This window comes from Mauremys reevesii, linkage group 4, assembly GCF_016161935.1.
Source record: "Mauremys reevesii isolate NIE-2019 linkage group 4, ASM1616193v1, whole genome shotgun sequence".
Taxonomy (NCBI): domain Eukaryota; kingdom Metazoa; phylum Chordata; order Testudines; family Geoemydidae; genus Mauremys; species Mauremys reevesii.
The window spans coordinates 31,103,315-31,130,578 of record NC_052626.1 but is presented as its reverse complement, the minus strand read 5'-3'; the positions used below and the strand labels follow the sequence as shown (position 1 = coordinate 31,130,578).

The 27,264-nt window shown below is 40.4% G+C and overlaps 1 protein-coding gene and 1 long non-coding RNA gene across 7 annotated transcripts in view; one reads left to right on the top strand and one right to left on the bottom strand.

Moving 5' to 3' along the window:
• The window catches only part of TTC7B (tetratricopeptide repeat domain 7B), a 310,511-nt gene that overhangs the window by 194,161 nt on the left and 89,086 nt on the right, over positions 1-27,264 (bottom strand). The window lies entirely within an intron of this gene.
• On the top strand, positions 17,609-21,324 carry LOC120404886. The gene is made up of 3 exons (XR_005598234.1): positions 17,609-17,750; positions 18,853-18,965; positions 20,895-21,324. It is a non-coding gene; the product is annotated as an uncharacterized LOC120404886 (long non-coding RNA).

The following is a 27,264-nucleotide window of genomic DNA, read 5'->3' as shown; positions in this document are numbered from 1 at the left end:
AATGCGGCCACCATGGCTGCATGTGGCCACCAGGGGCTTTTCTTGACGCCACAGCCTCCTGGATGACAATAGGGGTGGGGAGAAGCAGTGGCCCCTCCCCCGGGGCCACCAGCAGGTGCTGATCCCTACCCTCTTCTGGAGGCCCACACTCTGTAGGAGCAGGTAACCGGTGTGAGTTCTCCATCTTTCCGGGATGGCGGGGCTCGGGCTTCAGCCCTGGGGTGGGCAGCAGGCTCTAGCCGTGCAGCAGTGGGCTCCATCCCCCAGCCTCCGGGCTTCAGACTCTGGCCCCGGACTCACCGCTCCTCCCCCATGTTGCCCCTGACCCCACTGCCTCCTCCAGTCCCTAGCGGTGCGGTGGGATACTAGGCTTTAGCCCTGGCTCACCCCCACTACACCGCCCCTGACCCCACTGCGTCCTCCTCCTCCCAGCTGTGCAGTGGGACCCCAGGCTCACCTCCCATCCCGCCCATCACCCTGCCCCCCCCTCCATCCAGAGCTTAATGTGTCCCCCAGCTTGCCAAGGCTGAGTAAGCTTGCTGTGAAAAGTGATATTAACAAATATACAACTATCAATTTTCATAGTAGCAGACTTACTAGCTAGCAAATCTGAAAAAAAAAAATCAACCAAAAAAGCAAAACATGCAAAGCACTTTATTTGTGTTTCTATTCTGTTTAGGTCCAGTAAATAATAGAGACAACTGTACATTATTTTTATTATTGAAGTCTGGCAAAAAAAAATAAAAAAGACCACCCCTACATAAATAAATTACAATGATTTGGACATGTATGTGTGCATATTTATTTGTTTTTCCTAAAGTTAATTAAGTATTTTAGGAAAAATTGTCAGCGCAGCCACCAGCAAGAATTGGTGGCTGCACTCTGTGGCCACCAAAAAATGTGTTATGAGACCCCTGCTCTAGGGTAACCAATATGACACCCTTCACCAGCAAGTATAAGGGTTTAATATCAAGTATATCCATACATACCTATGAACAGCTGCTCAAAGTGGATCAGTATCTGATAAAACCATATACCAATGATATGAGAAATAATGATCTATTTATGAGCATCAATAATTTCAGATATTGCTGGAGCCTGGTTTTAGGTAAACAGGTAACAAGATTTATCATGGGTTACACAGTTTTTGGTTCAGTAAGCATCTCCTCTAAGAAAAATAATAGTTTGTACTTTGACCACCAAAGGTCCCAACGTTCTTTACATATATTAACACATAAGATACCTGTGTGAAATAGGCATTACTATACTGATTTTACATCTGAGGAAAATGAGGCACAGAATGTTAGCAGGAAGCACTGCAGCTGTTCAGCATTTTTGAAAATCAGAACATAAATGATTTTTGCCAAGATCACACACCAAATCAGTAGCAGAGCCAGGAACAGAATGCAGGAGTCCTGATTCCCAGTCTTCTGTTCTAAATGAGCATGTGGGGGAGATATGTAGTTGTAGGGGGCACGTTAGTTAATCTAAAAATCAAGATGTAAACGGTCCTAAGAATGGAATACTCTCTCTGAATCTGTCAACAGAGCAGCAGAAATGATCCAAAACATATAACTCTCTGGAAGACTGACTTGTTACAACAAATGAAATATGGAAACAGCAGAATCTCAGCTAATTCACACTAATTGAAAACCCTATTGCTAATTAGTTAATTTTGAGAATTTGCAAATGTGTGTACAAAACCAAAACAGATAATATAACACAAAATGAACTTTGTTCATTTATGTCATTAATAAAAACTTTATATATGAAATCTATTATATTGTTATAATAGTATAGTATATTCTGTAAAAAGAATCTTGGAGAAGTGGCATGAGACCTCACTAAATTACCTGCTATTACATCTTTGCTAACCAATAGGAAAAGACTAGAATGGAGTGTGTGATAGTCAGATTCTACTGTCTCATGGAAAACACTATAAGGTTATGTAAGAAAACTGAAAAAATATATAACTAATCTTTGCTTCATAAAGCATTTAACATTGTTTCACAGCACAAAAACACAGGAATACAATACAATTTAACTTTGCACAGCATCTTCTATACAAACTATTACAAAGTACAAAAGGATAAAAAACTCAAGAATTCAGCTAAATGCTTTGAGAGGAAAAAATTTGAAGCAAAACTTATTTTTAACAATGTTTTAGGTTTTCACCTTTACTAAAGTACATTTCATATATTTGTTAACAGTTTTTACTAGTTTCTTGGGTGCTCAAAGGGAGAGATTTTTTCTGTTAACAGGTACATACTTTCACCAGCAACTTCAAAAAGATGCGGTTTAATTTTAATAGCCCCACCCTTATTGATGTAGAGTTGCAGTGGCAAAGGTCAATTTACTTATTAATTGTAACGTCTGTACAGTGTCTGTAAAGAATTTTGAGATCCTGTGTGAATGACATGCATTATAAAAGCAAATTCCATTCAACCATTCAATATACAGAGCAGTAACACAACTGCTAACATTCACTCACAACAGATAGAGATGTTCAGTAATTTAAGAATTGGCAACTTGGGGATCGGCATGCACAGACAGTCAGTTATGTCTCTGGTTGTGTGTGTATGCATACCCCAATATGCACATTAGCTATGTGGGAACAAGAGTCAGTGCATGATTGTGCAAGATTCATTTTTAAAATATAGCTCCAAATTTTATTTTCTGTTTTCAAGCTGCTAGGTAAAGGAAGCTCAACTCTTCCATCTGGACTGGTACTTGTGAATGACTGAGAATAGTAACTGGAATTTTCAAATGAGTTTAAGGGTATTAGGCACCTGACTCCCACTGAAACTCAGAATTGGTAGCTAACTCCCTGAGGACTGATCAAGACAAAAAACTCGCATCAAGACAACAAAAGATGCAAGCAATTGAGTTATTTTGGTTCAAATCTGTGTGTGGGCAGTTCAAGTTAGTGTGTAGATCACTCCTTAGGTTCCTCTGAAAACACCAGGCAGTACTCCTCTACTGCTCACAAAACAAAATTAAAAATTAAGAAAACAAAAGATACTCTGTGCACTACTGTAAAAAAAAATACAAAAATGACAAATCCTTAGAATTACATGAACATGTCAATTTCACCTATGTATAGCAGGAGTCTCCAAATAGAGCACAGTATTACCATACATGATAAAAAGTTTTGTGGATGGGGGGAAACGATAGATCTGGTATATCTTTGACTTTAGTCAGACTTTTGATACTGTCTTGCATGACGCTCTCATAAACAAGCTAGGGAAATACAGCCTAGATGGAGCTACTATAATGTGGGAACCATTATAAAACCATTCCCAGAGAGTACAGTAAAAGCTCAGAGTTATGAATACCTCAGGAATGGAGGCTGTTCATAACTCTGAAATGTTCGTAACTCTGAACAAAACGTTATGGCTGTTCTTTCAAAAGATTACAACTTACCATTGACTTAATACAGCTTTGAAACTTTACAATTCAGAAGAACAACACTGCTTTTAACCATCTTAATTTAAATGAAACAAGCTCAGAAACAGTTTCCTTACCTCGTCAATTTTTTTTTTTTAATTTTCTCTGGACTGGACTGGACTGCATTTGCTTTTTTGGGGGCGGGGGAAGGGGTGGAGGCACTCTGCGGCTGTCTGATTGCATACTTCCAGTTCCAAAGGAGGTGTGTGGTTGATTGGTCAGTTTGTAACTCTGAGGTTCACAACTCTGAGGTTCCACTGTAGCTATCTATGGTACACAGTCACGCTGAAAAAGCATAGCACGTGGGGTCCCACATGGATCTGCCCGGGGTCCAGTTCTGTTTAATATCTTCATAAATGATTTTGATAAAGGCACAGAGTACACTTATAAAGTTTGTGGACGATAACAAGCTGGGAAGGTTGAAAGTGTTTTGGAGAATAGGATTAAAATTCAAAATGACCTGGACAAACTGGAGAAATGGTCTAAAGGAAATAGAATGAAATTCAATAAGGACAAATGCAAAATACTCCACTTTGGAAGGAACAATCAATTGCACGCATAAAATGGGAAATGACTGCCTAGGAAGGAGTACTGCGGAAAGGGATCTGGGGATCACAGTGACCCACAAGCTAATTATGAGTCAACAGTGTAGTGCTGTTGCAAAAAAAGGCGATCATTCTGGGATGTATTAGCAGGAATGTTATAAACAAGACACAAGTAGTAATTCTTGCACTCTACTCTGTGCTGATAAGGCCTTAGCTAGAGTACTGTATACAGTTCTGGGCACCACACTTCAGGAAAGATGTGGATAAATTGGAGAAAGTCCAGAGAAGAGCAACAAAAATGATTAAAAGTCTAAAAAACATGACCTATGAGGGAAAGGGTTTGTTTAGTCTGGAGAAGAGGAGGCTGAGAGGGGACATGATAACAGTTTTCAAGTACATAAAAGATGTTTCCAAGGAGGAGGGTGAAAAATGGTTCTCCTTAATGGCTGAGGATAGAACACAAATCAATGGGCTTAAATTGCAGCAAGGGAGATTTAGATTGGACATTAGGAAAAACTTCCTGTCAGAGTTGTTAAGTACTGGAAAAAAATGCCTAGGGAGGTTGTGGAATCTCCATCATTGGAGGTTTTTAAGAAAAGCTTAGACAAACACCTACCAGGAATGGTCTAGTTACTACTTAGTCCTGGTTTGAGGGCAGGGGACTGAACTAAATGACCTCTTGCAGCCTCTTCCGGTCCTATACTTCTATGGGCTGGTCCACACTAAGAAGCGGGGTCGAACTAGGGTACGCAAATTCAGCTACGTGAATAGCGTAGCTGAATTCGAAGTACCCTAGTTCGAACTACTCACCCGTCCAGACGCCGCGGAATCGAAGTCCGCGGCTCCAAGGTCGACTCCGCCACCGCCGTTTGCAGTGGTGGAGTACCGGAGTCGACCGCGGCGCTTCCGGAGTTCGAACTATCGTGTCCACATTAGACACGATAGTTCGAACTCCGAGAAGTCGAACTCACCGCGTCGACCCGGCTGGTAAGTGTAGACTAGCCCTAAGATTCTATGTTCTTGGTGAGATTTGACAAGACTAAAGACCAGTTCAGTCTTGGAGAGATCAATACAATAAAGATTCTATGTATCTGAAGAAAAGGAAAATTATTAAGGGGCCAGAGAGACTAACTTTTGAAGAACTATTAAAAGAACTAAAAATGTGTGTCTAGGCTAAACAACACTTGGGTAGGAAAAAGAGAAGAGATGAGAAATATTTACAAGTGTATTAAGAATGTAAGCATTGAAGAGTGAGAGAGAAACTGTTCTGAGTGGTCATAAGAGACAGAAAGAGGAGTAATCTATCATCATTGAGAAAAGAAAAAAAAAGTGATTGGATATCAGGAAACACTCCTTAATAGCCACATGTTAGGAACAGTATCCCTAAAGAAGTGGTGGGAGTCTGAAAGCATTAAATTTAAAACTAAACTAGACAAAGCATTTGAAACAATCCTGCAAAGGCCAGGTATGGACTAGATTAACTCAGTACTTTTTCATATCCAATAGATATGATTTTACAACTATGGTCATACACAACATTCAAGGTAACCCAGGTATTTCTATTCTACTCAACACTTATAACTGAGTGCCTATCTACTATTAACAAGTTACTAGGGCACATCCACAGGTTACCATTATACCTACATTAAATGAAATATTCATATGCTACACAGAAGGAGCAGAAACTATAAAACAAAAGATTTATGAAAGACAAATTGCTTTAATAAAAGTTAACCCCTTTTGGTCCCTCCTTCCTCATTCTCTCCATCTTTGCTTTCTCAACTTTTCTTCCCTCATTACAGGTATGCAAGGCTCTGTCCTCCAGAATACCCACAATCTATTTTGTTTAGATTGTGTTTCAAAATTTAATTAAGAGGGCATGGCTGGGATAAACCCCAATATAAACACACACATGAATATATTAATTGTTCTGGGAATAGAGCCTCGCTGCCATGGGAAGAGAGGAAGGGACAAGAGAAAGCAGGGAAAGAAACCAAATGGTTTCAAAAACTTTAACCAAAATCAAACAATAAGATTTACCAGAAGAATTTAAAAGTCCTGTTTTCTTTTGGAGCGGTATGTGTGTGTGTATGTGGGGAGGGGGTTGTTTTCTGCATCAGGTGAAGTGGGAGAAGAGACTGAGGCAGCATCTATGTTGCAGGCAAGCATCTTAAGACTTCTGAATATATGAGCCAATCAGAGTACCAGGATTATAGTAGCTGGAGAAACATTTGCACATTTACTGTGCAGTTACTGAGAAATAACTACGTAGTGATCAAACAAATCCCCACACTAGATAACGGCTGTCAGCCAATAAGAGTAGAGGAATCCACATACTATAAAGCTGAGAAATAACTGTATATTCATTATGCAAATCAGCCAGCCACAGACAGTGCAGGGACTTGCATAACTGTGAAAAAAGTGCATAGCTCTTTATCAGTAATGGTGTAGCACCCTCACATGCCGACTGGTTCAGTCAATTCTATTCCTGTATAAGTAATAATGTATATCACATTACAGCATCTGTGACCCAGAGAGCTCGATGATGTGAGATTAAACTGCATTAAAAGTTACTTAACACTCCAGCTAGTTTAAAGAATTGTAACACACAACACTCTAGCACAATGTCAGGACTGGGATTAGATTTTTTTGCAATGTTTCTACACTGCTTTGTCAAACTTCCTAATGCTGAATTTGCAATCCTTTAAGATTTTGGTGTCTGAAATGTCCTTACTAAAAAGAGGTAAAATGTAAAATTACTAATTAAATTAAGTAAATAATGAAATTAGCTTTTCAAACAATTTACTCCAGCAGCATTTTCTTTCCAGTTCCGAATGCCAACACCCTCCCCATAGCTCCACACACACTCATACATGCCCAGGACTCAGTGAGGACATGAAATCCAACACTAAGATAGCAAGGGTGTTTAGAACAAGTTTATAAACAGCCGTTCTTTCTCCTTTTCTAAGCAAGCCCTATACAGACACTTTGCTGGTTGAGAATGCTCTGCTATAATTGGTCAGATCAACACCAACCTTTAATACCCACAATTGCATTTTAACTAAGTTTTACTGGAGTAGAGCTGCCCTACTATATGTGTATATTTTTTTCTGGATAAGTAAAAATATTATTCATAAGACAGGAAACTCTACAGCAGTCAAAATTTACATGAAAAAGATAACTTACATCCCTAGTGTATTTTAAAAAAATATTTTGAATTGATTAAACCCAATATAACCTCTCCTTTCCTGAGTTCACTGGCTCATTTACCCCGTTTACTCAAGATGCGTTTATGATAGCATACTTTTCCACTACCCACTTGTAAAGCACCATAAATGTGTAAGGCACTTTAGAACAAAATCACTGGTGGGGATCTCCTGTCGGCATCAGCTTGTGGCAGGCCGAGCACAGTTTGAAACCCGGTGAACCGGGCATAGGCCCCGGCACCGGGTGCGGGGAAGGGGATAATCCCCAAACCCCTCTGAACTATATACATTAACTATACTATAAACGAATAAAGTTAACTACAACTATATAAATCTGAACTATATATGCAAGAATTAACGAGAGAACTACGAGTAGCTAGGGAAGTGGAGGTCAGCTAAGCCGTACTCCACTGTTCCAATGACCGACACGGGCGGTAAGAAGGAACTGAGGGGCGGATGGGTTGGCAGGGGTATATATCCGGTGCCATAGCGGCGCCACTCCAGGGGGCGCCCAGCCGACCCACCGAGTGTTGCTAGGGTAAAAATCTTCCGATGAACGTGCACGCGGCGCGTGCACACCTAATTGGAATCTATATGAGCAAGCACTCGAAGAAGAACATAACTTTTTCAAGGATTAATTGGGAGACGATGCTGCAGAAATTGTGCAGTTATTATTCAGATTATGATTCATCACTTTCACAGTACACACAACCAATGTGAAGTTTTACAGCTATTTTCTTTAACAACTCCATTCCCATCTGCCCATGCATGCCTCATAATAAAAATTAACAAAAATAAGTCTACCAATTTAAAAACTCTAAAATACCTCTATGCCCTTCTGCAACAACAACCCTGTTAGTTAATTTAAAAGCCTGACCAAATATGTACTGAACCCAAACTTTTCAAAATTTAGCTCTGGTGAACAGTCACAGGGAACAAGATCCAGAGAAGGGGCCTTCCAGAGAACATTTACTGCTGGTCTTAGAGAAGTCATCCACAGGGACAGACAGCAAGAGTGACCCAGCAATCACAAATGGTGATTCAATTTTTACACAGAAATGTATGTTACTATAAATGTGTCCCGTCAAAGTTCAAACACTACAGCAAACAATAGAGATGTTAGATCTCCTCGACAAAAGTAAGGCAATCTAACTATAGGGGTTGCTACCAACATGCATATATTCACATACATAATCAGTGCTTCAGGAAGCAGAATGGATTGAAAGTTTTGTCTTTTAGAAAGGAATCTAGGAAAACTAGTTAGAGACAGCATTGACCAGGGACAGATTAAGAGGACACTAAGATAGACAAGCAGAGTCAGCATGGATTCACAAAAGGGAAATTATACTGAACGTGCCTCACACTGTTTTATTGAGAAAATAATAAGTCAGCAAGGGGAAGGCATGGGCATGACTTACTTTAGGAATGATACGATACAGTATTGTGCAGAGATTAATCTACATGTTCAGAAAATGTTATACATGAGGTGAGCTACTTAAAGAGAATTCTGAAACTGAAGATGCTTGTGTGTAGAAGAAGCTGGGGGGTGAGGAGACATTTATTGGAATAATACAAGCATCAGGCGCAGAACCTATTTTATTTATATTATACATTAATAAGAACCTAGAAGCAAGACCATGCAATACAAGGAATAACATTGTTAAGGATATTAAACTGGGTGGGCCAAGCCAATATGAAGGATGACAAAATTTAAAAGGACTTCAACAGGCTTAGCAGTATAAGCAAATGGGTGGTTTTACAACTCGCTGCAAAGAAAAGTTAAAAAGCAAAGACAAAACATAGGAAGAGAGAATATACTATAATAAAACACAAGATTCAGACCAGGGACAAAAAACAGCTAGGAGATATTAATGAATAAGTAGATTTGGCAGCACACCAAATGCCAGTTTGAAATATATCATTAGAAAGATCAATATTTATTGCTGTGAGAGAGACAGTACAGAGGGACAACAGGAACAGACAAGAGAAAAAGAGGAAAAAGAATGGAAGAGGAGTTCTGTGTAAGCGCAAAAGCTTGTCTCTCGCTTACCAACAGAAGTGGTCCAATAAAAGATATTACCTAACTCACATTGCTGCTCTAAGAGAAAAACAAACAGTCATTCTTTGGAGAAAATGCAGCTAAGTGCACCATGCATAGAAGCTGGATTGTAGAGCAGGCCTGAAGAAGACTGGCAGCTAGCTATCCCCATGAGGGGACTGGCACTGTACAGTCCCAATGCCTTATATGCTGACATTACTACTGCTACCAGAACATGCTGTCTTTACATTAATATTTTCCCAAAGCACGCGGCACCACACACAGGAAGGTATAAACACACCTGCTAATCCTCCTAACAAAGGAACCATTGCCCCCACTTCCTCTAGCTCTCTGTACCTCCAGGAGCTCCCAACACCCACCTACTCACCCAGGATCCCCCTGCTCCCCAGAACCCCCTGGCCCCAACACCTATCTATGCCCAGAGCCCATAACAATTTCTATCCCACAAGGAGTTCCCTATGCCCAAGCAGCTGCAGCACCCACCTACATCCTGAGAAACCCCATGCCCCTCCTAATTGTAAGCTATCCACTCAGAATCCCCACCCACCAAGTACCTTGCCGAGCTAGAGCTGTCAAGTTTTGTTCAGCTCCACATCCCACCCTCGCCACTGCTTGTGGAAGGGTGTGTTGATCATTATCTTATGTTTAGAGTTGTATTCAAATTATTTGCAAATATACCCAGTTTGCATTAAATGTCCCAAATGGAGCAGAACAAAGTTTGGCAGCTACACTGTGGGGGGGAATAGAGCCCGCTCAATTGTTCTCTTTCATAAAAAAAAAGTCTCCAGCTGTTATGGTTGCACAGAAAACCTGGAAACACATTACAAAGATATGCCTAAACCTGCAGAGAGCCTGAAATAACAGTTTGAGTGGTGTGAATTGTCCTATCCTGTTATCTCAGATGCTAATAATGGTAGTTAACTGTTAGCTTGTCTACAAAGAATCTAGTGCAAGGTACTTTTAGCACATGCCAGCAGGGTCCACATGGACAGTTAGTGCATGACATGGTGGTGTGCACTAGAATTTATACCTCAGCTGATGCACATTAGTGCACTATGGAGACATGCTCAATGTTGACATTTAAAACATTTTACTGCTCATCAAAGCATGTAATATGATTATCAAGATGATAAATTAGCACGTACCAAAGCATGGGCACACCTCCCTAGGGGTGAGTGAAGGACTAGTTGGAAGGATGAGGGAGAAGAGGAGAAAAGAAAAATATATAAATTAAGATGTGTAGACATTTAAAAGCAAATGGCAGGAGACATTAGCAGAGAACCATGTGGTTTCATTTTCCTGAAGTGCAAGCTCAGTCTTCAAAACTATAAATAACACTGCTTTAGATGTTATCTTGTTAAGTTATTTAACAAAGCTGCAATCTTTTAGTCATAAATTTATATAAATAGATCTCTGTTGTTACTTGTCCCTGCCCTCCGCATATGGAAATTCACTGAGGTAAGCAGCATATTCATTGTAAAAGAGAAAGAAGGAAGCATTGTATGAGCTGGAGTAAATACAAGAACAAGGGAGCATAAACTTAAGATGAGGTCTTTAGAAGAGCAAGAGTGGAATTTCTTGATGTAGAAAATTGTTAACTACACAGCATTAACTGTGGTGACTAGCAGGAAAACAACAGTAATTAGGCTTGATACTCTCCTGAATGGATTTAGACAAATATTTGAAAGGAAAAATTACCATAACACCCAAATGCTGGAGTAAATGTAGTCATGTTCCATTCTGAAGCTGTTCTTTGGACATTATAAAGTCAATATTTGCCAAAAGATATCACAGTTTTCTCTTAATAGAAATGTTAAATAATACAATAGAAAATAACTGTGGTTAACTATTAGCATATGTTGGCCTTTTATTGGCAACCCCTATACACATTATCTGGCCATCATATGGAAAAAATAGAATGGAAGAGGAAACTCCCTTTTCCCCCTTGCCTCACAGTATTTTTGAAATTGTTTACCAGATCCTCTTTATGTCATTAACGTTCTTCAAATAATTATGTACATTAAGTACACTGCCTCCTGGCAATATAATACTTTGGGGGGGGAGTAAGAGATAAGTGTAAGCATACTACATACACATCACCTGAAATATGGTTGCAGTTATAACAAGAAGAAAGAACTAACTATGTAAGCCCTCCAAATGCCAGAGAGGCAGAGTACTTATCAGTAACTGCACATCCTTGAGCGGTGCCTCTGTATATCCACTCCTGCAAAGAATGCCTCCTTGTACCTTGAGGCTCCAGGTAGCACTCTATCCCAGAATGGGAACATACAGAGGCCCACGAAGAACATGCAGTTCACAATCTTATATAAACTTCAGAGTAAAAGGACTCATTTCATTGCTGCTTTGTACACCAGGTACATCCAAACAGGTATCCACTTCCCAGTGGTCTGATTTCAAAGGAAAATGTGATTTCAAAACCAGCAGAGGAGGAACTTAAGGAATATGGCTATAATGCTGACAATACACCACTAAACATGGAAGAAAATGTTCAAACCCCACCCGCCATATATATACGGGTGGGTGAGAGGAACAATGAATGAGTGGAGTACTACATATCCTGATTCAGCTAACAAACCATTATACACTTTGGGAAGAGGAAGGTATCTTCAAAGTCCCCCATCTCCCCAATAAACAATAGCATCAAAATAGAATGGAGAAAGGTTACCAAGAGAAACAAGCCCAACAATGTCAGATCCCATCTGTCTACCATACACAAACTACTAGAGCATAGACAATTAAAATAATCATTTAATACAACACAAACTCAACTAAAAACCTAAAATTAACTTAGTGTTTCCACCTCTTCTTCACAAAAAGGCTAAAAATCAGGGTGGATAAAAATTAATGATTTTAAAAAAATTGGATTTTTAAATTAAATTGGATTTTTTTGATAAAATGCTTTTTGAGGAAAAACCTATCGAGAGATAGTTTTAATTAAGATACATTATAGCTCAAAGATAGCTCATGATGGAATAGGGATTATAAATTCTAATTCTATAGTATGAGATAATATATTCATGTAATGTTTAAGAGAAGTTTTCTAAATGAGTTGCAATAGTTCATGGATTAGGGACCCAATCTTATGGGCTTCCAGGGGTTTCTGTATAGATTATTTAGGTTAATCTTTCTACCTACCCAATGGGGCTCAGTCTAGAACAGGGGTCGGCAACCTTTCAGAAGTGGTGTGCCGAGTTTTCATTTATTCACTTTAATTTAAGGTTTTGCGTGCTGGTAATACATGTTAATATTTTTTAGAAGGTCTCTCTCTATAAGTCTATATATTATATAACTAAACTATAGTTGTATTGTAAAATAAACAAGGTTTTCAAAATGTTTACGAAGCTTCATTTAAAATTAAATTAAAATGTTGTGGCACTAAAAATCGGCACGCGTGCCATAGGTTGCCGACCCCTGGTCTAGAAGATACCATCAGTGATGCTTAGTTTTGCAGTTCTCAAACTGTAGATTTGTGTCTCCAGAGATAACATGCTTGTTAACAGCAAAAATGGTTTTAAATAAATAAATAACATATAGAGGTGAGAAATAACAGACCTCAACCCTGTTATCCCTCTGCAAATTTGTGTACACAGAGTCAATCCCTTACCTCTCTCTAAAAGTGAAAAGTTTAAAAAAGTTCAAATTAACAGAAGATTGTTGGGGGCGGAATAAGATCTGGACAAGGAGAAGTCTGGAGATAAAGGTGAGAAGGGAGGGACAGGCAGTAGAAACAAAAGTGAAACTGTTTGAGCAGCATATTGCAGAAGACTTGAGGTCTTTTTGAGTGTAGCCTTCATTGATTTGAGATCAACCATCCCATTCTCTCACTAGAAGGGAAAACCTATGATGCCAGCAGGCCATAAAAGAGACCCAGTTTGGGAATATTCTAATGAAGTTCCTCTACCTGTGCGTAAGACATGCAAGCATGCAACAAAGAAATGCAAGGCTTGGATGCCCAAATGAAATAACTTCATGAGAAGTGTTCCTTCTCAGGAGGAAGCTGCACTGAAAATGATGAAAGGAACATGTCTGAACATGCAGGAGCTTCAGGTTGGTAAACTTTTTTATTTCATACTTCTTTCTCAAGGACTGCCTGTCTTCCTTCTGGACTATTCTTGAATTCTCATGTTTGAGCAAAAAATATAATTGTTACTCATTTTAGATGCAGTTGTGATAAAAAATAAATAGCTGAAACAGGCAGGTCTTCCTTTTACAATTTCACCTTTAAAGCAGTACTGAGTGTCAATAATAGCAGCAAAGAGTCCTGTGGCACCTTATAGACTAACAGATGTATTGGAGCATGAGCTTTCATGGGTGAATACCCACTTCGTCAGATGAGTGTCAATAGTGTTAGAGAATGAGCAGGCAGATTCAGTAGATGTACTTCTTTATTGTGGTACTTGTTCCCCTCGACCCAACTGTCGAGTAAGCACATAACACTCTTTTATCTAAAAAAGCAGCAAAGAATCCTGTGGCACCTTATAGACTAACAGACGTTTTGCAGCATGAGCTTTCGTGGGTGAATACTCACTTCTTCGGATGCAAGTACTGGAAATTCCAGGGGCAGGTATATATATGCAAGCAAGAAGCAAGCTAGAGATAACGAGGTTAGTTCAATCAGGGAGGATGAGGCCCTGTTCTAGCAGTTGAGGTGTGAAAACCAAGGGAGGAGAAACTGGTTCTGTAGTTGGCAAGCCATTCTCAGTCTTTGTTTAATCCTGAGCTGATGGTGTCAAATTTGCAGATGAACTGAAGCTCAGCAGTTTCTCTCTTTTATCTAAGTTAATATGTAAATACGTACATTTACTACAACACCCCCAAAACCCTTATTTAGTAATATGAACGTCCATATACTGAATATAATAATCCCCACCCCTGTTTACTGTTTAAAACATTAAGCATATTCTACAGACCTTTTTACCTTGAAGATACATTTCTTTGCAGTAATTGCAGCCACAAATTCCCTTAATCAGCAATTCACAGGGAAGGGAAGAAGGGGCCATGAGCCCAAGCCCATTTATGTAGTTGGGAAAGGAAGGGAGGGGGGAGATAACACTTCTTAACACAAAGGGTATTCTTTAGACAACCACATTCCTAATGCAGCTGCAACGCTTATCTATCCCTAACAAGCAGAAGGGAAGGGATAGCACTTTATCTACCAAGCAAAGAGACAGTGCCTGCCTGTGCCTTCCTCCCTAATATCATGCTAGTGGTTACCCAGGTTTTTACTTAACCCTTACCTACCCCAAAAAGTGAATTCAGTGAGTAAACTAAATGAGCAGTATGGTAATAATAATTAAATAACTGCATTGACTTATTTTGTTTAGGAGAATCCATCCTGAACATACAAGATTCTGAAGACTATCTACCTTCAAGATCATCATCATTTTCTGTAGTTTCAGAGTTAACTGCCAATGATAGCGTTTGTCACATCATGCATGTCACATAGCCACAGTATATCACCTGTAGCAAAAAGAAGAAAAAAACCTCCATTATCCAAAAACAACCATAGATAAGTTTGTGATAAGAACCAGCAGATTACAAAAAGAGGTAATTGGCAAAAAAATTGCCCGGTTTGTTTATGCAACAAACTTTCCTTTCCGTACGATTGAGAACCCACACTTTATTAACATTGTTCAGTCATTAAGACCAGGATATAGTCCACCCAACAGATCAAATGTCACAGGCAAATTGCTGGATCAAGTGTATGAAAGAGAAATTGAGCAGTGTGCAAAAGGTCTAGAGGATAAAATTGTTAACCTGAGTACTGATGGATGGAGCAATGTCCACAATGTTCTTGTTGTATGTGCTTGTGTGACAACAGAAGAAGGGAATGTCTTCCTTACAGAAACAATTGATACACCAGGAAATGCACACACAGCAGAATACTTTCAAGAAGTAGCAGTAAAACCAATAACAAACCGTGGAAAAAAAATTCAAATGTCTAGTACGCAGCTTGGTCACAGACAATACTGCAAATGTATCCAAGAGGAGAAGAAATTATTTAGAAGAGAGTCCCAAGCTAATAACATACGGTTGCAGTGCTTATTTGATGCACCTCCTAGCCAAAAATATCGGTGTTCCAGAAATAAAGGCTAATGTTGAAATTGCAAAATATTTCCCTAACAACCACTTTGCAGCAGCTGCTCTTAAAAAAAGTGAAAAGAACCAAGCTAACTCTCCCACAAGACGTGTGATGGAACTCAGTGGTAGATTTTTTTGAGCACTATATCAAGAACTGGCCTAATCTGATGACAGTTTGTGAACAAAATTGTGAAAAAATAGATGGCACTGTCACAGCCAAAGTTCTCAACATCGAGCTTAAGAGAAATGTTTAACATATGCTGAGTACTCTGAAGCCTATTTCTGTAGCCTTGAACAAAATGCAGGGAAATAGCTGTTTTATTGCTGACACTGTTGAAATTTGGAAGGAACTGAGTGAGATCTTAAAAAGAGAAATATGCAATGACAGTTAAATTACAAGCATTAAAAAAACAAATGGGACAAACACGATCTTCAGCTCATTTTCTTGCAAATATTCTCAATACTCAGTACCAGGGTACTGCTGAAGAAGAGGAGTTGGCTATGACATGGATGTCCAGCAATCATCCCACCATAATGCCAACTATAATAAACTTCAGAGCTAAGGGTGACCCATTCAAGAAAGATATGTTTGCTGATGATGTTTTAAAGAGAGTCACACCAGTGAACTGGTGGAAGTCACTTAAGCACTTGGATTCAGAGACTGTTGAAGTGATAATCTCACTTAACAGCAGTAGCTTCTTTTGCCGGTGTAGAAAGAATATTTTCTTCCTTTGGACTAATTCATTCCAAATTGAGAAATCGTTTGGGACCTGAAAAAGCAGGAAAGCTTGTTTTTTCTTCTCCAGATTATAAACAAACAGGAAAATGAAGGTGAAGACGATTGAGTTAGCTGCAGAAGCCAATATTCTAAGTTTTTCATGTTGACCTGGTTGACATAGTCGATTTAATTTTTGTTTTTGTTTTTTTTTAAATATTTCATTGAACTATTTTAGTTAAAAACAATTTTAACAAAAACAAACCTGATTTTAAAAAACTTGAATGTTTAACTAAATTCAAAAATTGATATGCTTGCTTTGTTAAATATGATGTGTTTGCTGTTGAAGAAAAAAAATCCAGTATAACGTTGCTGTTTTAATTAAATAAAACATTTTAAATGTCTGTCTGGTGATGTCCTCCTCCTAATACAGCCTGGCAAGAAAATCCCCCAAATATTAATGATTAACCTGTTGAATTGGAGATAGTTCAACTCCCAATGACTTCATAAATATCTGCTTCAATTACCTTTGGTACATGAAATAACCAAACAATCATTTATTGTCTGATATAGCTGTAAAACTAATCTGAAAAGTTTTCAAAATAAATCCCTTTACAAATGTATAATGTGTACCTTCTAAAAATGAAACCTACATCTATCTCTGAGTTGTGAAGAATATGTATTAAGGTTATAACAACCAACAAGAATGCACTTTTATGTAGAAATCCATGATTAAATCAAGTCTTCCTGACTAATGATTTAAATCAAATCCACCCTGATAAAAATACAATTCACATTACTCATACATGGTTGCTGAAGAGCTCTGAAAATGATGTTCGCAACTACACAGCTAATCACTATCCAAAAAAAGTCCACACAGGAAAGAATGAGAGCCTCCCTTTCATTTTCAGTAGGTGACCTTAAGAGTTTCTGCTGCCTATTCTTTTTCCAAGGTTTTTTCAGCAAGTACTTTGTATCTTTCCTTCTTGCAGTTTATTTCATTTCAGATTTAATACCTACTCTTCTGAAAAAAAGATCAAATTAACTTAAATGACCAAGAAGACAAGACAAGACCTACAGATATCCAACTGCGTGGGATTTACTTTATCTAATTTAGAATAAAGATGGACTGAGTTAACTCTTAGGATTTAAACTCCTGGCTCCAGAACACCCATGTATTCCTAGGTTTAAGCCTTGACTGCTATGGCATCCCCTCTAGTTTGTACATTTACAAACACTTTGGAATAGGAATTTAAAATGTTTTAATTTTAAAGAGTAGAAAATGGAATGTATTTTGATATAGCTTGTTAACAGAAGTTGTAGGAGAACGGTATTACTATATAAAGTAAGATGAGCAAGGTCCTTTAACATTGCCTTTTTTGCAGCCCTGGGCTCCTAATTAATCTCTTAGTTTCTCCAAAATTCAGTCCATTGTTACCAGCTCATGACTGACATCACGCACACTGACATCACACACACTGCACTGCTTCCATGACAAACTCTGACTGGGGAGGTTTATTAATTCAACAGTTTCTAATCTTACCGTGAGGCAATCTGGACCACCATTTAGTCAGCCCACATGCTAATTACTTTCCCCTAAAAAACCTCTGATGTGAATGAATTTAAATGTTTTCAGTTACACACTGGCTAATGCCACCAATTTTAACCAATTTCAGGTGCTTTCTTCAACTAGAACTATAGATTTAAATGTAAATAACTAACTCTGCTAGCAGCATATAAAACAGAATATTGAGATATTTTGAAATAGAGGTAGCCAAAATATTTTATTTATAAAACAAAACATTTATTCTGTTGACAATATGAACTTAATATCATCTAAACGTGCCAATTAAACTGGAGCTAAACTAATGTTAGAGGAACTACTTCTAATGTAATAGCTAAAGAGACTTTTCAGTTAATTGCATAAGACCACTACAACCTCAGTTGCAGCATCTCAGATACTTAACTCAACATAGTTCAACACAATACCCAAAAAACCACCAGAGGGTAACGGGGGTTCAAACCATTTGGAATCACTGCCCCAAAAGCTGAGAGAGCCCTGATTTCTGGATGGGTGAAAGGAAATTAAATACAATAAACGTTTTGTTAAATAGTGTTCTTTCTCTGACTTAATGCTACCATGCTGCTTTCAGCTTGCCTTGCTGTGTTGTATTGCAGCACACGCAAGACCTGAAACTTCCCACTTTGTGCAGATAAAAATAAGAATAAGGCCTACATTAGCTACTGTTAAAGGACTACAGTACAGGAGCTAAAAATATACCTGAAGTCTACATAACAGGATGAGTTAAGACAGAACTTCAGCTTCAAACTAGTAAACACACAAGTGTTCAATATCCAATTAATTTTGACCTTTAGAATGGCTATACTGGGTCAGACCAATTGTCCATCTAGCTCAGTATCCAGTTTTCTGACAGCAGCCAATGCCAAATGCTTCAGAGGAATGAACAGAACAGGGCAATGATGAGTGATCCACCCCTTTTGTCCAGTCCCAGTTTCTGGTAGTCAGAGATTTAAAGACACCTGGAGGATGGGGTGGCATCTCTGACCATCTTGTCTAATAGCCATTGAAAGACTTATGCTCCATGTGCTTATCTAATTCTTTTTGAAACACAGTTATAGTTTTGGCCTTCACAACATCCCCTAGCAATGAGTTCCATGAGTTAACTCTGCACTGTGTGCAGAAGTACTTCCTTATGTTTGTTTTAAACTTGCTGCTTATTAATTTAAATGGGTGACCCCCTCGTTCTTGTGTTACAGAGGAGTCGCATTTTACGCTGAGGTTAGGTTCTGAAGTCAGCGCGTAAGGCGAAAATCGCGAATAGTCAAACGCTCATTGAGTGGACTGGCGGGCGGAATCGCCCACACTACAGGTATAGTATTTAAATTGTTATTTTTCTCTTTTATGTTTTGTTTTGCTGAACGTGTATAGTTAAAATCGTGTAAGTTAAATGCGCCTATGATGTGACTCCACTGTATTGTGAAGGGGTAAATACCATTTCCCTATTCACTTTCTCCACCCCATTCATGATTTTATAGATCTCTATCGTCACCCCTTCACCATCTCTTTTCTAAGTTGAACAATCCCAGTCTTTTTTTCTCTCCCCCACTCTCATATGGAGACTGTTCCACATCCTTAATCATTTTTGTTGTCCTTCTCTCTACCTTTTCTAATTCTAATTTTCTTTTTGGAGATAGGGTGATCAGAACTGCACACAATATTCAAGGTGTTGGCATTCCATGGACTTATAGAATGGCATTATGATATTTTCTGTCTTATTATCCATCTCTTTCCTAATGGTTCCTAACATTGTGTTAGGGTTGTTTATTTATTTATTTAAAGCTGCCACTACACACTGATCTTTAATCTTTTTGGAGAGTTTTGTACTATATGCAACTATAAAGATCACAAAAAATTATTACTAAAATTAATTTAAACAGGAAAGCTTCGTTCAATTTTAAATACAGTTTAGTGACAGTTTTATAGTGAATGACCTTTTAAATATATAAACTTCACATTAGTATTCCATTTGAAAGTCTGAACTTCAGACAAAATTCAGTACATGTAACATGGCATAGGGAGCCTCAGACAACCAAAACAAACTGTTCTTGACAGATCATCTTATCTGAATGTCTGAATGAACAATTAACTCCCCTCACATTCAGACACATTGTGTTTTTCACTGAAGACTTGCCTGATAAGAACAGAATCTTAAATAAAAAGGCAGAAAAAGCTGATTTTACAGAGATTATATTATAGCAGATTTTGTAACTACTTTTTGTTATTCATCACAAAAAAACTACTTTGTTTCAACCAAGAATTTTTTTCTGGGTTAGCTTCAGCATAACATGACAGTTATCTCCATGACAAAGTTGTTTACAAAACTTGAAACTACAAACTGGAAATTACTGTTAGTTTAAATACATCAATGTTTCATGCATCAGAAATCTGAGGCTTTCAACAGTGAGCTAACTTATAAGCATTTAACACTGAATTCTATATGTAACATTAATAATTTTTCCCTTTCTCATCTCATCATATCTACTGACATACTTGGTTTGGGACCTGTATAGATGAACAGGTGAGACATATCATAGTCCTTTCTGGGCTCATGACACATTTGTAAACTTTGATGACCTGTTGCGACCTAGTAAATAGCTTTAGTACAAAAAACATCTGACTTACTATATATTACTTACCCCAGATAAACACACATTAACTTAAGTACCAAATAAGTACTCTGTCTGTACAATAGTGGTGGCTCTTGATCTGCAGGGCTGGCTGGGCTTGGCTCCTGTAGTAACCTCGGGGGTCACAACACTGCTCAGGCTCAGCCTGGCAGCCAGCTGGGCCAAATTTGTGTGTGGCATTGAGACCTGGCACATGGGGTTGTGGTGCCACTCGCTCAAATTTGGCCTGGTTGCCCCCATTCTCATTGCAATGGAGGGGAAGCTGGGCCAAACCTGAGAAGTAAAGTGACCCGGTGCACAAGTTGCAATGTCCAGACCAGTAAGTTAAGCACCATTGTGAGGTCTCTGCACAGCACACTCTGCAATCACCCCAGCCCCACGGATTGACCCAACTTCCACCCCACCATCCCATGTGATCTTTTGACACATTCTGGCAACCCAATTTTGGATCATAACCCACAAGTTGAGAAAAACCTGTGATAGTCTAACAGCATGTTCTGTCCAATAGATGGAATGGCAAGGTAACTAAACTTAAAGAGGGTTGTGATGAAGTGGGACTTTTCTATTATATTTGTATTAACGATATGAATGACAGTGACTTTCTTGACTAGAGATTGCTACGCAGTGGGTGCAGAAGGGTTAAATACTCCTCAGGAAGAGCAGGAGACATGAGGTGTTTGGATCACATAACTGTCTGGGGTGAGATGAATGGGTCTTAAGGACTGACTGAAACCAACCCGTATCAATGGAGAATGGGAAAGACAATGGGAACCCCAAGGACTGAACTACTGACCCCTAACAATTGGAAACTCCAGCAGGCAGAACATGTAAACTCAGCACTTGACTGGGTGAAGCCCTGGCTTTAGCCATATGGACTATGTCTTAACCTTTGCTTCTCTATATGCCAACCTAAGAACTTCCTGATGCTGTGTTCCAGCTGATTAATAAACCCTACTCTGTTTTGAAAAGACTGCCTAGTGTCACTGCAAATACTTGCTGAGGTGCATTGGTCACTGATGAGGGTGAAAGTCTCTGAACAGGAAGCTAACTAATAAACCCTACTCTGTTTTGAAAAGACGGCCTGGTATCTTTTCTTGCTGAGGTGAATTGGGTCTGACAAGAGTCAAAGCCTCTGAACAGGAATCTGTGCCAGATTCACTTGCTAGACAGTGCTCACAGCGAGAAGCAGGAATTTTGGAGCCCAGAGGCTCAATGTCCGAGACGTTGAGGCCTCCCCTTAAAGAAGAGTGGGATTCTTCACCGGTCTGGCACATTAAAGGAGTATCTCCAAGGGACTATTTAAAAGAGGTATTTTCAGAAATTCTCCCTCTACAGATACAGTACTCATACAACTCCACCAGCTTTACTACAGAACACAGGCACATGTGATTTTATCAACATATTGTCTAATCTTGTTCAGAGATGGTCTAGATCAGTGGTTTTCAAACTCTTTTTCTGGTGAATCAGTTGAAGAAAATTGTTGATGCCCGTGACCCAACAGAGCTGGGGATGAGTGGGGTTTGGGGTGTGGGAGGGGTTCAGGGCTGGGGCAGAGTGGGGCCGGGAATGAGGGCTCAGGGTGTGGGAGGGGGCTCTGGGCTGGGGCAGGGAGTTGAGGTGCAGGAGGGGGTCAGGGCTCGGGGATGCAGGATGGGGCTCTTGGTTTGGGCGGGGGCTCAGGGCTGGGGCTTGGGGCATGGGTTGAGGCACGGGCTTACCTCAGGTGGCTCCCGGTCAGCGGTGCAGCGGGGATGCTAAGGCTTCTTGCCAGTACTGGCACCGCGGACCATGCTGTGCCCCAGAAGCGGCCAGCAGCAGGTCCGGCTCCTAGGCGGAGGTGCACAAACAGCCCCACATGGCTCTCACTCGGAGGTACCGCCCAGCAGCTCCCATTGGCCAGTTCCCAGCCAATGGGAGTGCGGAGCCAGTGCTTGATCAGTTTGTGGAGCCCTGTGGCCCCCCCGCCTAGAAACTGGAACTGCTGCTGGCCGCTTCTGGGACACAGCGGAGTGTCAGAACAGGTAGGAACTAGCCTGCCTTAGCCAGGCAGCACTGTTGAGGGGTCTTTAATGGCCCAGTTGGCAGTGCTGACCAGAGCCGCCGCAACCCAGTGCCTTACATTCCGCGACCCAGTACTGGGTCGCAACCCGCAGTTTGAAAACCACTGGTCTAACAGACTTGGTGACAAAAACACCAATGCCTGGTTTACACTAACTCTTTCATAGTTTTTAACACCAGAGGTTGCTAAATATATACATTAGGGGCAAGAGAAAGACTGGGTCCACTACTTAGCAAGGAAGAAGAGCTAACAACAGACAACACCAAGAAGTCGGAGGCATTTAATACTTATTTTGCTTCAGTTTTCACTAAAAAGGTTAATTGTGACCACATGCTTAACACAATTAACACTAACACCAAGGGGGAAGGAACACAAGACAAAATAGAGGAAGAATAAGATAAAGAATATTTAAGTAAATTAGATGTATTCAAGTTGGCAAGGCCTGATGAAATTCACCCAGGGTATTTAAGGAACTAGCTGAAGCAATCTCAGAACTATTAGTGATTATCTTTGAGGACTCATGGAAGACAGGTGAGGTCACAAAGAACTGCAGAAGGGCAAGCATAGTACCTATCTTTAAAAAGAGGAACAAAGACGATCTGGGGAATTACAGGCCACTCATCCTAACTTTGATATCTAGAAAGATAACTGGAACAAATTATTAAGTATGCAATTTGTAAGCACCTAAAAATAACAGGGTTATAAGCAGGGATCCCCAAAATTCTATGATAAAAAACATAAAAATCCGCATTTTTCAGCAATTGAAACACTGAACTTTAGTTTCCCTAGCCACGATATATATATATAGGTATCAGTCAAACACAATTTTTTATCGATATACAATAGAACACTGACTATCCAACCCTCCATTATCCGTCTCTGTATTAACCAAACCACCAGCTGCCTGGGGCTGACAGCGGCCAGGGGCTCCAGATAGAAAGATCTTTACCAATTCTCCTGATTATCCAAATTTCTGATTCTCCAATCTTGCCCCAGTCCCAATTAGATCAGATAAACCGGGTTCCATTGTAAATTTTAAATGCATTAATAAATCAACCACAAGAGTGGGAGGCTGTGCACACTGAATAAGTGACACTGGTACTTTCTGTAAAATTTAGTTGTTTGTTAAAATGTTTTTATTTTTTCACAGAATGTAAAATCTAAATATTCTCTTCAAAAACACAAATTTCATGTTTTTCTGTGTCAAACAGATTTCTAGGATCCCTGGTTATAAGTAATAGTAAGAGATGGTTACTCATCTTGTGCAGTAACTGAGGTTCTTTCAAGATGTGTCCCCCGGTGAGTGCTCTAACTCCAGGTGATGGTGCGTCCCTGCACCTTTGCTTGGAGAGTTTTACAGCAGTGCCTGTATGGGTCACGCTTGTGCGGTGCCTGCCTCTTGCGCCACTGGCGCTTCATCTAGTGCGCGTGTTCAACCTGAACTCCTCAGTTCCTTCTCTACCACAGTCTGTTTTAAACTCCGAAATAGAGGGGAGGAGGGTGGGTAGTGGAGCACCTGCAGAGACACAGAACTCAAAGAACCTCAGGTACTGCACAATGGGAGTAACCTTCTCCTCTTCGAGAGAGATGTCCCTGTGAGTGCTCCACTCCACGTGACTATAGAGCAGTGCCCTCTTAGGATGATAGGGGCTTCAGAGTTGGTAGAATAAGTGATAAGTATCCTCCTTAGGGCCTTGTGTTATTGCGTCATGTTTGGCAAAGGTGTGTTTGGAGGCTCAAGTTGCAGCTTTGCATATGTCTATAAGGGGAACGTTGATTAGAAATGCTATTGACACTGATATGGATCTAGCAGAGTGCGTCTTGGTCCGCACTGGAGGTTGTGCGCCTTTAATTGATAGCACAGGTGAATGCATCAAGAGATCCACCTAGAGAGCTTCTGCGTGGATATGACGGTACCTTTAAGACTGTTCTGCGATGAATATAAATAGTTTTGGTGAAGCCCTAAATCGGTTGGTTCTATCCAAATAGAAAGCTAGTGCTCTTCTAACGTCTAGGGTGCGCATTGTAGCTTCAAATGCATTCTCGTGTGGTTTGAGAAAAAAAGCTAGAAGGCGTATAGGCTGGTTAACGTGGAAGGACGGGTTTACCTTGGGGAGAAATTTAGGGTAGGTTCTTAATGTGACTTTATCTTTAAAAAAGATCTGCCATGAGAGCCCTGATTTCTCCCACATGTCTAGTGAATGTGATCGCTATTAGGAACACCACTTTCATGGACAGGTATAGTAGGGAGCAGTTTGCTCAGGGTTTAAGTCCCAGGGTTGTGTGGGTGGTCTCATATCCGGATAGATGGTTTGAATGCCCCTGAGGAATCTCTTGGTGATTGGGTGAGCAAATATTGTAGTGTCGCAGATTTTTTTGGTGAAAGGCAGTGATACCCAGGAAGTGTACCTTTATGGATGGAGAGACTGGATTGTTTTAATTCCAGGAGGTAGTCTAAAATCAATGAAAGAGGTGCAGATGTTGCAGTGGTTTGTCAGTGGGGCACCACACTGTAAATCTCTTCCACTTTTGTAGGTAGGTATTATGTGTAGTATGTTTTCTACTGTGGAGTAGCACCCACTGGACCTGTTCAGAACTTAGTTTGCCATGTGAGAACCATAGAGGTGCCATGCTTTCAGGTGTAGCATCTCTATGTTCGGATGTTGCATTTCAACCTCTTGTTGTGTTAACAGGTCCGTCTGGAGCAGAAGAGTGATTGGGGCACATGCCGACATCCTTGTTATGTACAGATACCACACTTGTCTTGGCCATGTGGGGGCTATTAGGATGACTCTGGCTTTGTCAGTCCTTATTTTCTGTATTATTCTGGGTAGTAATGGTATTGGTGGGAATGCATAGAGAAGGTCTGTGTTCCACGTGGTCCGGAACATGTCCCCCTTTGATCACCTTCCCAGACATGCTCTGGAGCAGAATTTCGGACACTTGGTGTTGCAGGCAGTCATGAATAGATCTATTTGTGGGTGGCCCCATTTTCAGAATATATCTTCCAGTATCGCACTGTTTAATTCCCATTTATGGTCATGGGGAAAATGTCTGCTGGGTTCATCTGCTGTGGTGTTCTGGCATCCAGGTAGGCAGGAAGCCGAGATGTGGATACTGTGCTGGATGCACCAATTCCAGAGTCTCATAGTCTCAGGTACATAGCAAGTGCAATCGGACTCTTCCTTGCCTGATTATGTAAAACATGCAAGCGATATTGTCGGTCACTACTCTTATGTTTTGGTCTCTTATGAATGGTAGGAAGTGGAGGTAGGCATTGCGGATGGAATGAAGGTCTAGCAGGTTTATGTGTAGCCTTGTCTCGGCTGTGGACCATAATCCAGGAATTGTGCAATGCTGCACGTGTGCGCCCCACTTTATGAGGGCAGCATCTGTTGTGATCAGAAGTGATGGAGGATCTTGTGTAAATGGGATCCCCGAGCACAGGTTGTATGGTTAAGTCCACCAGTTAGTAAGTCCTTGACCTTGGGGGGCATCGTTAATCATATGTTTAACCTGTGTGTGTTTGGTCTGTAGACAGTTGCTAGCCCTCTTTGTAGGCAACGCATGTTCAGGCGCGCATGTTTGACCACTAATGTGCATGCAGCCATGTGGCCCAAAAGTTTTAGGTATGCATGGGCTGTACCACACTGTGGATATGAGTGTCTTTATCGTGTCGAATCTGTCTTGTGGAAGTGATGCTTTTGCGGCCACTGACTCGAGGTAAGCACCGATGAATTCTAACGGTTGAGCTGGTTCTATTGTTGATTTATTTTCATTTATTTATAGACCGAGACTCTGGAAGCAATCTATCATCGTTTGGATAGAGCAAATGGCGTCTGATCGAGTGTGTGACTTTAAGAGACAGTTGTCCAGGTAAGGGAAAATTATTATTTCTTGTTTTCTCAGGTGTGCCATTACTACTGTGAGGATCTTTAAGAAAACGCAAGGCGCTGTTCACAGGCCAAAAGGTAAAATTTTGTATCGATAGTGGTCTGTGTCCAACGTAAATCTCAGAAAACGCCTGTAGGTGGGGTGTATTGTAACACGAAAATAAGCATCCCACAGGTCGAGGGCTGAAAGCCAGTCCCCCTGCTCCAGCGCTGGTATTATTGTTAAGGCGACCATCTTGAACAGTTACTTTCTTATGAACTGGTTCAGTCGCCTGAGATCGAGGATAGATCACCATCCCACATTTTTCTTTTGCGTTAAAAAGTAGTGGAAATAAAACCCCTTCCCCTATGTTGCACAGGAACAATTTCCACTGCCCCTAATTGTAGATGATCTACCTCTTGGTGTAGCAAATGTTCACGAGAGGGGTCCCTGAACAGGGATGGGGAGGGGGGGTAGACAGTAAAGGAAGGGTGTAGCCCGTATGGATATTTCTAGGACCCATTTGTCCATGGAACTGGGAGCAAACGGTTTCCAAATAGCTGGATGGATTATGTAGGCACTGGAATGTGGGAGAGGTCTTCCAGACCCTCGGCCAAGCCTTCACATTTGTTGCTTAGAGGAAGGAGGTTGAGATGCTGGTGGTGGTGGAGGTTGGTGCCACTGTGATCTTTGTCATTGTTGGTGTTATTCATAAGGCCTCTAGTGTTGCTGTGTGTATACTATCTATTCCTCTGATATGGTTGATACCTGTATTGTCTCCTTTTTGTGGCAGGAGTATGAATGCAGAGGGACTAGACAGTTGCCTGCGAGTCCTTCACAGTGTGCAGTACCTCACTGTTTTTTGCTGCAAACAATTTTTCTCACTCGAAGGGGAGATCTTCGACTATATTTTGTATTTCCCGTGGGAATGCTGAGGAATTAAACCACGAAACTTGTCGCATGACCACAGCTGTAGCGGTAGATATGGTGGCCATGTCAGCAATGTCTAGTCAGGCCTGTAGAGCCATGCGTGCAATCATTTGTCCTTC